We start from the raw sequence: 14,399 nt of genomic DNA, 5'->3' as shown, positions 1-14,399 counted from the left end.
TATCAGTTAGCTGTGCTTTCTATTCAACTGCTTCCGTCCTGTGTTCCGTTTGTTAACCTTCCAGCGGTGTCGGCACGTGGTGCCTGCTTCGGGCATGCTGAGGGTTTCTGTCTGTGAGAGCAGTGTGTTCTTTTCCTAAAGAGGGGACAAACCTCTGACGGAAGACTCTGAACACTGCTCTGCTATCTTGGCCTATCGCTTGTTACATTTAATAAGTGATAACTATCTGTCTCTCTTCAATGTTAGGGGCCTCGTTGCCCCAGTTCTGTCATTGTCAGTTAGGAATTATGTGGCTAAATTACAGTTTTCCTATTTTAGGTTATGATCAGGAGAAACAAAGTGCGTGCTTATCGGGGCCTTGCACAATCTGTATAAAACTGTGTGTGAGTCACTCTCCCTCCCTGAGTCCTCCAGTCTCATTAGCTGAGTGGAGCATCTCCCCCAGGCCATCCTCTCCCACTCAGCTGCCTTGTTCTCCTGAATGCTGAGGACATTTCCAGGGGTGTTCCTGCCTTCGGGCCACAAACTCCTCCGTGTGGGAGGGAGATGCTGAGCGATCTGGGTGTGTGACTTTACAGGAAGCCTAGACCCGGAAGGATAACGTGCCACCTTTAGAGCGTGCAATGTGCTGAAAGTGTGTGCATGAACATGTGTATGTACACATGTATGTATAATTTTACATATGTTTTGTTTTAATTTCAATTCTGGGTAAATGTCCATGTCTGTGTGTAGGAATGAGTGTGTGAGTGCAGGTTCCTTCAGAGGCCAAAGATGATAATGGTTCTTCTGGAGCTGGAGTTACAGGTGACTGTGAACCGTCCAACATGGTGCTAGGGACCAAGGTCATGGCCTCTACAATGGCAATACGTATTCTTAATCCCTGGGCCATTGCTCTAGCCCCTTATTTAAGTTTTTAATTTTAAAAAAGTAAAGGGTTTTGTTTTGGAATTTCCATGTGTACATTAAATGTATTTTTGTATTTAGCCATCAGCTAAGGCTCCCTTACCCTGTCTCTCCCTTTGTTCTTACTCATCCCACAGAGATTCATTTTACTTTCATGTCTTTTGGCCACAGTAAGTATAGGAGTGCTAATGTCTGTGATGCTCCAAATACAGTTTCTTGAAGAACCACCCAGAAGTGGGATTCCCAGATTATTCATTACATGCTACTTTTGTTTTTGAGCTATTTTAACATCTATCATCTATGTATCTATATACCTATCCATTTATCTAGCTTTCTTTCTATGTATCTATCTTTCATTTCTCATATATGCATATATGATATATATCACATATGATATATATGTGTCACATATATGACACATACACATGTATGATATGTGATATATATCATATAGAGATATATACATATATCACTATGTGTGTGTACATGCATGTCCTGTCATATGTATGGAAGTCAGAGGAGAACTTGCAGGAGTTAGTTTTATCTTCATACTATGTAGATTTCAGGGATTGGACCAGGTCATTTGGCTTGGAAACAAGTACCTTTCCCTGAATCATCTCTTTAGTCCTCAGTATTTTATTTCTTTGGTTCAATTATAAGTGAGATGATTTTCCTAATTCCATTTGTTGTTATGTTATAGATATTTACCTGACTTTTACATGTTGATTTTACATCTTGCAACAGCCTAATTTCTATTAGTTCTAACAGTTTTTGTGTAGTTATTAGATCTTTCTTATACTTAAGATGTAACCTGAAAAAGAACAGAAATCATTTTTTTCTATTTTAGATGCCTTTTATCATTTATTTTCAGGTTTATTTTTTCCTGCTAGGATGTTCCAAAACTATACTGAGTAAAAGTGATGAACAGAGAAGTCCCAGCTTAGTCTGATATTTTTTAACAATTTTTAAAAATTAAATTTATTTATTTATTCATTTTACATCCTAATCACAGCCCTTTCCCACCTCTCTTCCCAGTCCCACTCTCCCACCCTCTTCCCCCTTTCCTCCTCAGAAAAGGGGAGTCATCCTCCCTCCTCAGCCCCATTCCAACACACTTCAGCATGTCAGGACTAACTGATCTTAAAGGAGAAGCTCGTATTTTTCATCACAGAGAACAATTTTACATGTGGGCTTTTCATAGATGACATTCATTGTGCTGAGGCCATTTCTTTGTATTCCTAATCTGTTGATCTTTTTTTTTTTTTAAGTACTGTTGGGTTGTTTTTTAAAACTGTATCCATATACCCAGAACAACACACATAGCCATCGTTATTCCAATTTCTCTGTCTCCCTTCCACATTCCTTCCTTTTCCTTTCCTCCTCCTCTTTCTCCTTCCTTCTCTCTCTCTGTTCTTTTTTGATTTCTGATCTGACACTTCAATAGCAAAAATATGTGTGGTGATCTTACTCACTAATGCTGAGGACGTGGCCCAGTGGGTAAGAGCACTTGCCACACAAGCATGAAGACCAGCGTCCAGATCCACCCCACAAAAAGAAAGCTAAGTATGGCGAGGTGTACCTGTACCTCCATTGCTGGGACAAGAGTAGCACTGGGGCTTGCTCCCTTCTGGCTGCCAGTCTAGCCCCAGTTCAGGAAAACACCCCATCTTCCTCTGGCTTTTGTATGCATACGTGCTCACATACATATCTGCTTACATGGGCAAATACACAATTACCCTGCTTCCACATGCTCATCTGCATGCACACACTGCCTCAGTTATACCCACTCTTCTAAACACGCTCTCTCTCTCTCACACCATAATCATTGTCCTCTTAACTTTAGTTCTGTAAAATTTTAGTATTTTCTATTGCATGCTTGTTATTCTGCAGCACTAATATTGAAGACTAATATGTTGTCAGCAGTGCCAGTAACACAAATACCAAAATCAACCAACAATATTTGAGCATGGCTGAGTTGGCAGGCCCTGACTTAGGTATTATGCATGATTTTTAAAAACTTAATACTTGTGAAACCCTGTAAGATAAATAAGCATATTTATTAATTTCAATGAGTATTCTCAGCTAATACTACTCAAGAATAGTGTTAAATTATATTCTTGGTGAAAAAGTATACAAATAAACACAAGAATCCTTGTTTTTTTATAAATTGTTTCTTGTCATTGTATTGCTTCCTTGAATTTCACTTTGAGACTCCCATTATTTCTATTTATATTTGTTTTGTATATTTGTGTATCTTAATATTTAATCTTTGTATCACCTTGCATGGGTTTGGCCTATGATACTGAACAGACTTTTATAATCACTTTTCAAAATAAGTATCTCTTTGTGATTCAGTGTGAAGTAGCTCTTATCATATGATTTAACACATTTATATTTATTGTGATAATGGTATCTTTTACATGAGTTCTTTGACTACATACACATAAAAATTGTTTTAAAGTGTGCACACTTTGTTTTTTTTTTTCCCAGTTTTGACTGGCACCTGGCTTCCCAAGCTGAGTGTGCTCATATTTCCCATAGGGACTTGGAGCTTTCCTTAATTCCAAGGACTTTATATTCATATGCTAGCAGAGGGCAAATTCCATTCATGATTATGGATTTTTCATTTGGTTTATGTCCTCACTTCAAATAGCTTAGTTTTTGAACACAAACCATATTTATTACACTGTGTAGTCTCCTTCTTTTCTCAGTCTTATTCTAATCATAACTTATGAAAAATTATATAATATGCATTAATTATGTGTTCAACATACTAATGAATTCTAAAAGTTTGGAAGAGGAAGAACAAAATGAAATTTCCTGTCCTGTTATTAAATAGCTTAAAGTACAATTGTCAGTAGAACTACATACATGCCCATAAAAGAAAGCACATAGAAATGATGGGAGTTTCGGAGTAAAATTTAAGGAAGCAACATATAAAAACAAATCCAGAATTTGTTGTGTTTATTTGTATTGTTTTCATGAAGTATCAAAAACATGGCACTCAAAATGCAACAAAATAAATATCATATACAAATGTTCCATGAGTTCAGAGGTCATGGTCTGGAGTTGGATTGTTGAGATAAAAGTTTTCTGAAGGAGTACCCTCTTCCTAGGGATCAATACAATATAAGGACTAAGGAATGAAGATGAATATGTGTATAGCATGTTCATGGAATAGTAGAAAAAGTAGACCAGTTAGACTAGATTTCTATAGACTTAGAAATGTTTATTAGGGTAGAGCCTTTAAATATGTGTTCAGCATATAACACTCATATTGGTCTAGGTTATTTAGAGAGCTGAACCAATATTGTGTTATGTTTATGTGTATGTATATATATGTGTGTGTGTGCATATATGTGGAGGGAAAGATTAGAAATAACTAGCACATTTTACTATGGAGTTCTAGAAGTGTAGAAATCTTCAGTCAATCTTAAAGAAACCTTAAAGAGTGGAAACGTTAAAGAGTGATCTAACTCCAGTCTGTACCTGAAGGCTAAGATAGTCACCATCAAGAGAACATTCTCTATTATTGCTCTAATCAGACATAAAATAAATGGGGTAAGACCCACACATGGGATGGGAGACAATTGTATTCACTTTACATATGTTAGTGTTAAATGTATCCAGAAAAATTCCCACAGTTACACCTAGAATAATGTAATAATATCTGGTTACCCCATAGCCTAGTCAATGTGATACATAAAATCAACCATAACTGTACCCAAAGAACATAAAAAGGCAAAAATGTATCAGAGAAGGCTCCTGTATAGAAGCAAGGCCTGGAGGGACTACCAAGAGACAAGTAGGACTCTATGAGTCTTAAGTTGGGTAGGACAGGTGGGAGGAAGTGTTTTCTGGGCAGGGTGACCAAAGGCATGGTGGTAGATCAGCTATTGCAATGGTTTCACTGTGGCTGGCGCATGGAACGTGAAAAGGAGACTGGCTAAGAGGATGAAGAGAGAAATGATGGCACAGGTCACCAGTGCTCTGACCACAACATGGATGTTCTGCATCTTGTCTGTAGGACTCGGTTCCTGAGAACTCTGGGATGCTCTGTACATTATCTCTGACTGTGGACCTAAGGAGTTTAGGTACCACATTAAGCCTTTGCGTCTAATCTATAACCTTGTGGTAGCCTTATTAACGGAAAATTGATGGGAAATAGAATGGTTGGAGTCAGGGAAAGCTGTTGAGATGATCTTGGTTTAAGTTTGGTGAAAGGTACCCAGGAGATAAACAGAAAGCAGCAGTGCTAATATAATTGAGAGCAATTGAGGAATTAAAGTCATTAACTGGAGGCTAATGGATGGTAAAGAAAGTTGGGGTTTTGGGGAACGAAGATGATTTTTTTCTATTCTGGCTTCTAGAAATGTCTAATGGTTCAGTAGTACAGAAAACATAATGGGAAGAGAAATATTCAGTCCAGAAGAGTATGGGGAAGGGAATGGAAGCTTCCTATATTCAGTATACATGGCTGTAAAGTTTTCCTCTTCTTTGAGATATTTCTGACCAAGAGTTTAGAATAACAGAACTTTAAATGTTAATATTTCTCAAGATTAGAACTTCAAAAAACCAAGTTAACAAAGCATGTATAAAGCTACAGGCTTACTGTCGAAATGAATATATTCAGTCCATAAATAGCGTGACAATTAACAATGATAAGGCTTATTTCAGTAGTAAGGCCTTCCAGAGGGAAGCTCTGGGTGCCTTTCACCAGAACAAATCCTTTCTCTCTCAGATGGCATGTGGACCAATGTAATTCCCCCCTCCCATCATGAAGGAAAAAGACAGGCGAAACTTGCTCTGGTTTGCAGTATCCCAGTGATGACATTGTTTTTCAAAGTCATCTAAAAAAAGATGCTGTGAGCAGACATGTATTTGCACTGCCAGAAATGTGTGCCTGGCCCTAACGCAGGCCTGTCATACTTAGGCATTTAGATAATGGCTTCCCCGTGAGCTTTCCTAACATTTATTTACTGCTATAAACGATTGCACCAAATGCTGTCGCAAGCCAGGAATCCAGTTTCTCAGCATTCAGTGTTCTCATTACAGCACCTCAGCTTGATAAAGGGTGCTCTGGCAGTCAAGTGGTTCCTGTCGCTGCTTAGGACAGTGTAATGCCCAGGAGGGCGGGTCTTGACTGTTCACAGTCCTGGCTGCTTGTGAAACCCACTGGCCCAGCTCCACAGAGACCAGGCCCTAGGTATAAATATTTCAACTCCCCATCCCCAATATTTTTTCAGGGTGGATCAATCTCTGTTTTCCCTTCCCTTCCCATCTGGCTGACTGATTCACACTCTCCCGTGAATTGTTACAGCCAGAGCACAGGCAGAGACTGCCAAGCACTGTAGGCAATGCTCTTTCTACATTCATCTGGGTGCAGGACCCAGACAAGACTGGGAGAGGTGGGCTAGTGCCTGCTGCATGGGTGGATGTCTTTCTATGGTACTCTCCCTTGAGACCAGTGAGGCTGGCGCTCGATGGTGAGCCTGGCCCTGGACTCAAGGTGGCTCTGCTCAGCAGAGCTCTGCCTTCTCTGGTCCTCACTGTTGAGGTGGTAATGGTGGTGGTGGGGTTCACTCAGGTGGAGCTGGTTTAACTGGCTGAACCACAGCCTTCTAGAGCATTCTTTCCCAGCAGCGGCCAGAGGTAGCTCTGCCCTGGGAGGAAGCGGAGCCCAAGTGTTTGCTTTCCTTCTTGGGCTCATAGGTAGTGCCAGACATAGCCAGTGCAGAGCAGGGCTTGGTCCCAGACAGGGCAGCCACTTCCTGCCTCTGAAATCCTACAGGCACAGCCTCCTAGGTCTGTCATGCATGGCTAGGATTACAGATGAACATTCAAGACCCTTAACCGGAAAACAGAATCAGGTAAAGAATCAAGGAAGAAACCGGTAAAGAAGATGATGGAGAAAGGTAAAATCATGATTATTTTTCTGTCTTATTTTAAGCTTTTACATGCTGACTACATACTTATTTTACATAGTTACTGCCTTATTTCAGGGCTTTGTATGAGTACCTGATGGCCCTCAATAAATCTGAAGGCACCATTATGATAGCTCAGTGGGTAAAGGTGCTTGTCACCAAGCCTGACAACCAAAATGTGATCCCTGGGACCCACATTTTTGAAAGAGAAAATTGACTTCCTTAAGTTGTCAGCTGACCTCCACATACACAGTGTGGCTTTACACAAAGACACATACAACAAATGGATAAAAATGAACACAATAGAACTACTTATGGAATCAAACAGGAGTGGGTTTTTTTATAAAGAAAATGAGTGTGGGATAATTGCTACAGTTGCATAAATGGCATGACTGCTCTTTGCTAATTTTAAAGAGGGTTTCCTTTATTCTGCGCTATTGCCAGAGGAGTCCTGTTTCTATCTTGAATGTCCTGGAAGACTAATGGTCATAGTACTGGATTCTGAAATCCCATGGAGAGTCTTCCCTCCCATAAAAACACCCAAAGCCTCCAGCTTTTGAAGCATTTTGAAGTTTTCTCAACCTCCCCCCCCTTTTTTTTTCTATAAAGTTATCACATGGCATAAAAGAGAGATCGATAGTTGATCTGTTCTAGCAGATTATTGTATGTCAGTTTTCAGGTATTTGTTGTTAAAATGATGACATGTGAGTGTGTGTGCACATACACATGCAATCACCGAGGTCAAGGGACAATGTAAGGGAGTTGGGTCTCCTTCCACCAGGTGGGCTCAGGGATCACACGCAGTTTATGGCTTTGGCACGGGTGCCCGTGGCCACTGGGCGCTCTCAATGGCCCGCTTTGCGCGTGTTTCAGCTGACTTCTCACCTGTGGTCTGTTTCCCTGCCTGTCTACAGTTCATTCATTAAATCCACATTTAACGCCCGGCTTAGAGCTCGGGGTGAGTAGATGTTAGTCCAGCACTGTCCTCCTTGCCTACCGCCACAGCTGTCTACAGAGTTCGCGAAGGGTCTGCACTCGGAAACGAGGGTTCGCTAAGAGCAGCTCTCCCCAGAAAACCAGGAAGGAAGATTCACCAGCTTGTGGCACCAAGTGTGGCGATGGGTGTGATGTGCAGACAGGACAATCAATTCTAAGACGGTCGATGAAAGAGTAGCCCTGTGGTGAGCAACTGCTCCCTGCTGCAGGAGTTTACTAGGACGGAGGATATTTCCGGCAATTCTTTCAGTACAACGAACACATTGTGGCAGACACATCTGGGCGACACACGTCCTGGGGCTCAGTGACGCTGCCCGGGAGAGAGCCTGCATGCATGTGTGGGTTGAGTTAAGCAGCTCTCTGTTATGAAGGAGTGGAAAAGGGCCCCAAATATTGTGCTGAAAAGCAAGCTAATTGATGGACAGCATAATCACCACCTTAGTCAGAGCCCGGGGACTCTTCAAGCAGCAAGCTGTAAATTTAAACGGGAACCCAAAGGCTAGCACACCGCCCCCAGCTCCGTGTTCCATTACTTCATGTGTGAAATATTCAGTGAGTATGAGGGAGGCTGCAGAGGCACCGGGCTGAGATGGAGTGAGACCGAGTGGCTGGTAAGACTCTCCATCTAACATGTTCTGATGAGGACTCTTGTTCTGGATTAAGCTTCCTTCTTTGCGAGGGATGAGGTAGCTCACAGCAGGCTCTTATCTTACACCCAGCCCTGGACAATGTAGCCTTTCAGTGATTATGCGACTTGAGGGAATGATGGATATAGTCAGGAGCCTGAGTCATCTCGATGTATTTCTTTCAGATGCGCGTTCTTCAGCATCTGCCAAAGCACAGGCATTTTCTAACTGGGCCGGTCTGGTCCCAGCCCCACCCACCTCTGCCCCTTGCGGAGCTCTCAGGCGGGGAGTAGAGCCACTGTGTTTATGGGAGGCAGACTGCTAGGGGGTTATTAGCTGTTTCGCAGGGTCTAGCTTCATCCTTTCTCAGCTGCTGTCATTTCTTCGGCTCAAGTCTGCCTGAACCTGGACACTGGGCAGCTTCCCCAAAGCAAACATTCCCTCATGCCATTTCTGGCTCATTTGAATCATTTAATTTTTGCGGTCTGTTGTAGATGAGAAAACGTCTTTGTCCCAGGCAGGAGATAAGAGAGACCTAGAACTTATGGACTAGCCCAGACTGGCTTCAAATGCATGGGGGATCCTCTATCTCTGTTTCCTTATGCTGGAATCACAGGCTCAGACCACTGTACCCGTTTAAAATAGTCTTATCAGACTAATTAAAAGGCTCATGGGTAAAGGTCATTGCCACCAAGCTTGATGACCTGAATCTGATAACAAGACCCATGTAGGAGATGCAGAGAATGGACTCCTGCAGGTCATCTTGTGACTTCCAAATGCATGTCATGGGATGTCTATACATGCACTCCTGTGCGCACACAGATACACACATGCACACTATGAAATAAGCAAATAAGCAAATGTAATACAAACTAGTTTAAATAGAAAATAAAAATAATTTTCTAATCTTCAAGTCTATCGTTAACATAATTAAGCATTTTATAGGCAGTTGTGAGTTGGCTGGTGTGGGTGCTGGGACCTGAGCTAGAATCCTGCGCAAGAGCAGAGTATGCTCTTAGCGGCTGAGCTGCCCCTGCACCCCAAACACTTAGTTTCGGCACCACCGTTCATCCTCCCAAGCCTGCCCTGGAGAGAGCTTGTGCTGGTTTATGTTCCTGACGGTGGTCTGCTTTCAGGCCTTTATAAAAACATCAGCTGCCAGCATTATAGATTGTGAGTTTTAAAACACGGTAATTATATGTTCTATTTTCACTTGCCCATTTTTAATAGCTCATGGTGGTTAAATATTTCCATGCTTCTTAGTTATTCTGTTCTCTGCTTTATAAACTCTCTTTTTATATCCATTTTCTTGAGGTCCTTTTGGTTTTTTCTCTTACATAGAAATAACAAAAGCCATTAATCTGTCATAATTTGTACAAATATTGTTATCTTTTGTTTTTAAAGATATATGAATTTCAACATTTTAATGTCAACATTTCTTTCTTTGTGATTGATTTCATCATGGAATTTATTATTACTGAGAGAAAAATATTATTAATCTAGGTAATCTTCGTTTTTTATGTGAAATTTGTTTTTAAAAATTCACTATGAAATGTGTCCCCAGCTTCTTCTGGCCTGTGATGCAAGTAGATGTTCCCCCAATAACTTCCTTATTTGAATTCATACAAAATATACATCCTTTTTAGAAACTTACTCTGAAAAATTAAAAACACGAGAGAGTAGAGAAAATTACTGAATCCATCTGGTTCTTTTACCCACATTAAAACTTTATCTAATTTAAAATCTTTCAAAATAGATTTTTTAACGTCGCCTTTGAAAATTTCATACACATGTACGATATATCCGGATTCTATCCAGCCTGAGTCCTCTCTCCTACCTGCCTCTTCCCAGGTTCCCCCTCCCACCGTCACTTTGTTTTTTTTAATAACTCACTGAGCATAATTAACAGTGTTTGCATGTACATGGCTGCTAAGGTATCTCTGGAAGATGGAACCTATCAGTGGCTACACCCCAAAGAAAATGTCTCCTCTCCCCATAACCCCACCATCTCATAGTAAATAACTGCCCCTCGCTGGGGGTGGAGGGGCCAGTGGATCCCTTCCCCAAGCATGCTGGGATGTTGACTGGCTTGACTTTGTACAGGTATCCTGCAAGTAACCACAGCTGCTGCGAGTTTGTGAGTTCAATGGCCACGCCATTTCATAGCACTCCTTCCCATTCTCTGGCTAGTCAATCCTTTTTTCTCAGTCTTCCTCAATGAACCCTGAGCCTTGGAAGAGTTGCTGTAGATGACACTTAGGGCTGGGCACTTGGCTGCTGCTCTTGTTCTCTGTACTTTACCCAGTTGTAAATTTCTGGATTAACCACTGACTGATACAAGAAGCCTCTACGCCAGGGTTGAGAACAGCATTACCTATGGGTCTCCTGCCCAGTCTTATTCTGTCCATGTGAATCGGCATCCATAAAGAACCTTCTTACTGTCCTATTAAATGGTAGAGGGTGATTTGGTTCCCTTTTCATATGGCATGAATCCCATTCCTGTGGCAACGCCTCTGGTCTAAGCACCTCTAGAAGACTCATCTTTTACAAAGCAATTGGATAAGATCAGGAAGCCTCAACCCCAGACAAAGAACTTCGGAAAACCAAGGAATGCTGAGAGCTGGAGAAATAGTCTTCCCCAAGGAATGGCATACAAATTTGCCATCTAATGCCAAGTGATTAGCCCTGAAAACATACATACAAGTAAGGTTATATGGACCAAAAAGGTTGTGTTTATATATTTAGGAATATATATTTATGAATAGATGTAAATTTATTAACAAATTGCAAAACGTAGGGCTATAATCTAATTTATCCTTTAAATCTTACTTAATTTGAGGAATAACTCCATAAAAAATTCCATAACTCACTGGTTAATCTATAAATGCTCCTTTGCTACCATTTATTGCTTGCAACACAGTAAGTAGTAGTTCATTACCATTCTCCAATTGTGATCAAAGACTTCATTTTTAGAATTAGTATGAAATTGTGTATTTAAAATCTGATGCATTTCTATTTTTAACAGTTGTCATTTTGAATTGCCACTCAGATTTTTGTCATCTCTGGCCAGTAAGACCCTCTTCTAGTTGGCCAATAATTCTTTTGGCATGGCCTTTGAATTTTTTAAAGACATTTTATTTTTAATTATGAGGGTGCCCTGTGTATGTGAGTGTGAATGCAGGTACTGGTAGAAGCCAGTAGGGGGTGCCAGATCCCCTGTACCTAGAGTTTGGGGCAGTTGTGAGACACCTGATAGGTGTGCCAGGAACCATACTGAGCAGAGCACAGTCTTAAACACTGAGCAATGTCTTCAGCTCCAACCATGAATTCTTTGGTGGCTTTTTTGGTTTTAGATGTGACAGGCTGTTCTGAGGTGTGTGTAGCAGGCTTCACACTGTGATTATTTTATTTCTTCAGGGAATCCTAGTTCCTTTTTATGCAAGCCAGTGTGGGAAGCCCAGCTGGAGCTCTCCAGGGCTCATTGCTTGTAGCTTGCTCATTGCTTCTTGCTCTTCTTCAGATTCCTTGCAGATGATGTCGTCTCATCTTTAAGATGTGTGTGTAATGAGAAAGGTATGTGCACGGATAGGATGTTTGTGTATGGAATATGCATGTTCTTTCAAAGATAAAGTGTGCCTTCCACACATTTGGGGCTACAGATTTATCTTTAATAGTTATATTTGGTGTGTGTGTGTGTGTGTGTGTGTGTGTGTGTGTGTAGGCCAAAGGACATCTCACTCAGCTGGCATTCCTTGTTCTTTATGAGTTCCGGGGATTGAGCTCCAGTTCTTAGGCCTGGTGTCCGTTGTCTTTACCTCTTTAGCCATCGCATTAGCCCTGAGGACTACAGAATTTTAACAGGTTTTGAGCTTACAGCTGTCTTTCTTTTCCATTACTAAAATAAACTCAGCCTGCAACATTACCAAAATAATTTGTTTTCTTTCACAATGATCCTTTCAGAACAATCCCAAGCCTTGCCTACTGAGCAGTAAAGAGACCTTCGAGGGCTGCTGAAGTGTGCGCATGCGTGCTCCTTTGGCGCACCTCCGCTGCCACATGGTGAATGTTACCGCGTCCTTGTACACTGTGCTCCCAGCACAAACATGGTCTTCTCTGTTTCATTTGCTTTTAGTAGTTTAGGGATGGCTGAGTTTCAGTCATTCTGCAAAGGCTTTTTCTTCCCAATCTGAAACTCTCCTCTTGCAGATGTATTTCATAGTTGGAACATTAAATCCAAATAATATGACATATGGAAAATGGAATTCAATCGCATCACATGTGTGGGACTGTGCCAGAGCCTATGAAAGGGCTCCGAGTCCGGGAAGCGGTTCTAGCCAAGTAGTGCTAAAGGGACGAAAGTAAGTGTGTGCTATTACACACTGTGGGACATCCTGTAGCGACTGTGTTATAGTCCTTGCCAGCCTGTTTACTGTTGTTCTGAGCTTCCTAACCCCTCTTACCGTGCTGCCAAAATTCTAGCCTTTGAGGATGCCTCTGCACGAACTGCACCCAGAAAAGGGCCAAGAGGGCACGCATGAGCTCCGCAGCCAGCGACATGCAGGAGCCCGGAGCTCTACGGTACAGCTCCACTGCTGCGGTGTCGGTGTCTGTAGGAAGGGCCCTGAGGCTCGTGGGTGCGAACTCCTAAGAATGAAATCCTGGGAATAGACTGGGCTCTGTAGCAATGGATCACACGGAGCCCACCCCTAGAAAAGACGCTCCTGTGACTGCTCTCTCCAAAGACTCCGTCAGGAACTCAGAGTTACAAGGGAAATAAAAGAGCACTTTCTTCCCATTCATACTAGCAGCCCCGAATGCAACCCAGTCTTGACTTCCAGCTCAAGTATAAACACATGCTGCCCGAGATTGGGTGAGGGCCTCAGTCCCACTTTTGGAAAGGTTGCGGGACCACCCTAGAACAAGGGAAAAAAACCACATAAAGAGGCTTCTCATGGATCCAGTGCCCATGTGGGCTAGAGGGAACAATGGTGGGCAATTCTCATAGGGTCACACACACACACAAACAGATTCTTCTAGAGAAGAGCAAAAACCCATGGCTCCAGCCACACACAGCCAAAGGACTGTGTGGAACCACACTAGAACAGGACAGAACAGATAGAACAGGATCTGAGAGGATAGGATAGGCCTAATATAATAAACAGAATAAGACAGCATGGACTAGAGTAAACACACTGGAAGACATAATATAATATAATATAATATAATATAATATAATATAATATAATATAATATAATATAATATAATATAATATAATGTAATATAATATAATTTACAATATAATATAAAACAATATAATATAATATAAATAATATATAGGACTAGATGAATAGAACAAAATATATTATAAAAATAGTATAGTAAGTATAGAATAGGATATGATAAAATAGAATAGACAGAAGTGAGTAATGTAATAGGATATAGAATAGAATGTTGGAATAGTATACAGTAGAATAAGGTAGAACAGAATGAGTAGATCAGAATAGAAGAGTAGGATAGGACAGAATAGAACACTATGGAATAGAATAACAGAGTAGATTAAAAGAACAGAATATATACAACGGAATAGGATAGAGGACAGGAGACTAAACTGGAGAACAGATCTCTAAACCCAGTTTCACAACTGCAATGGTTCTATCTTCATGACTATGAAATTGTAACTACCTGTTTTGTTTGTAATGACTGAGTGAGGATTACTCTTTGGTAAGAGGTAGAGCTAGACAAATACTGTTTCTTAGCTCTGGTGTGGCACCAATGCAGGATAACAGTCTTTAGACACTTCCTGCTACAACACAGTTCCATATGCATTGAACATTTGAAGGATGGAATGTACTACTCTCTTGCTGAGTTTTTGTCTAGGAAGATTATTCTGTCCAATACTGTAGAGGGACTCCTAGAGAGCCAGGTGCCTTAGTCAAATGCTTTGACCAG

The 14,399-nt window shown here is 41.2% G+C and overlaps 1 protein-coding gene across 2 annotated transcripts in view; it reads left to right on the top strand.

Annotated features, from left to right (window-relative positions):
* The window catches only part of Nckap5 (NCK associated protein 5), an 888,867-nt gene that overhangs the window by 25,230 nt on the left and 849,238 nt on the right, over positions 1-14,399 (top strand). The gene's annotated exons all lie outside the window — the stretch shown is intronic.

Source organism: Meriones unguiculatus, chromosome 18 (assembly GCF_030254825.1).
Source record: "Meriones unguiculatus strain TT.TT164.6M chromosome 18, Bangor_MerUng_6.1, whole genome shotgun sequence".
NCBI classification, from domain to species: Eukaryota; Metazoa; Chordata; class Mammalia; order Rodentia; family Muridae; genus Meriones; species Meriones unguiculatus.
Note: the sequence above shows the minus strand (reverse complement) of the source record. Positions and strands in the feature narration are given on the sequence as shown.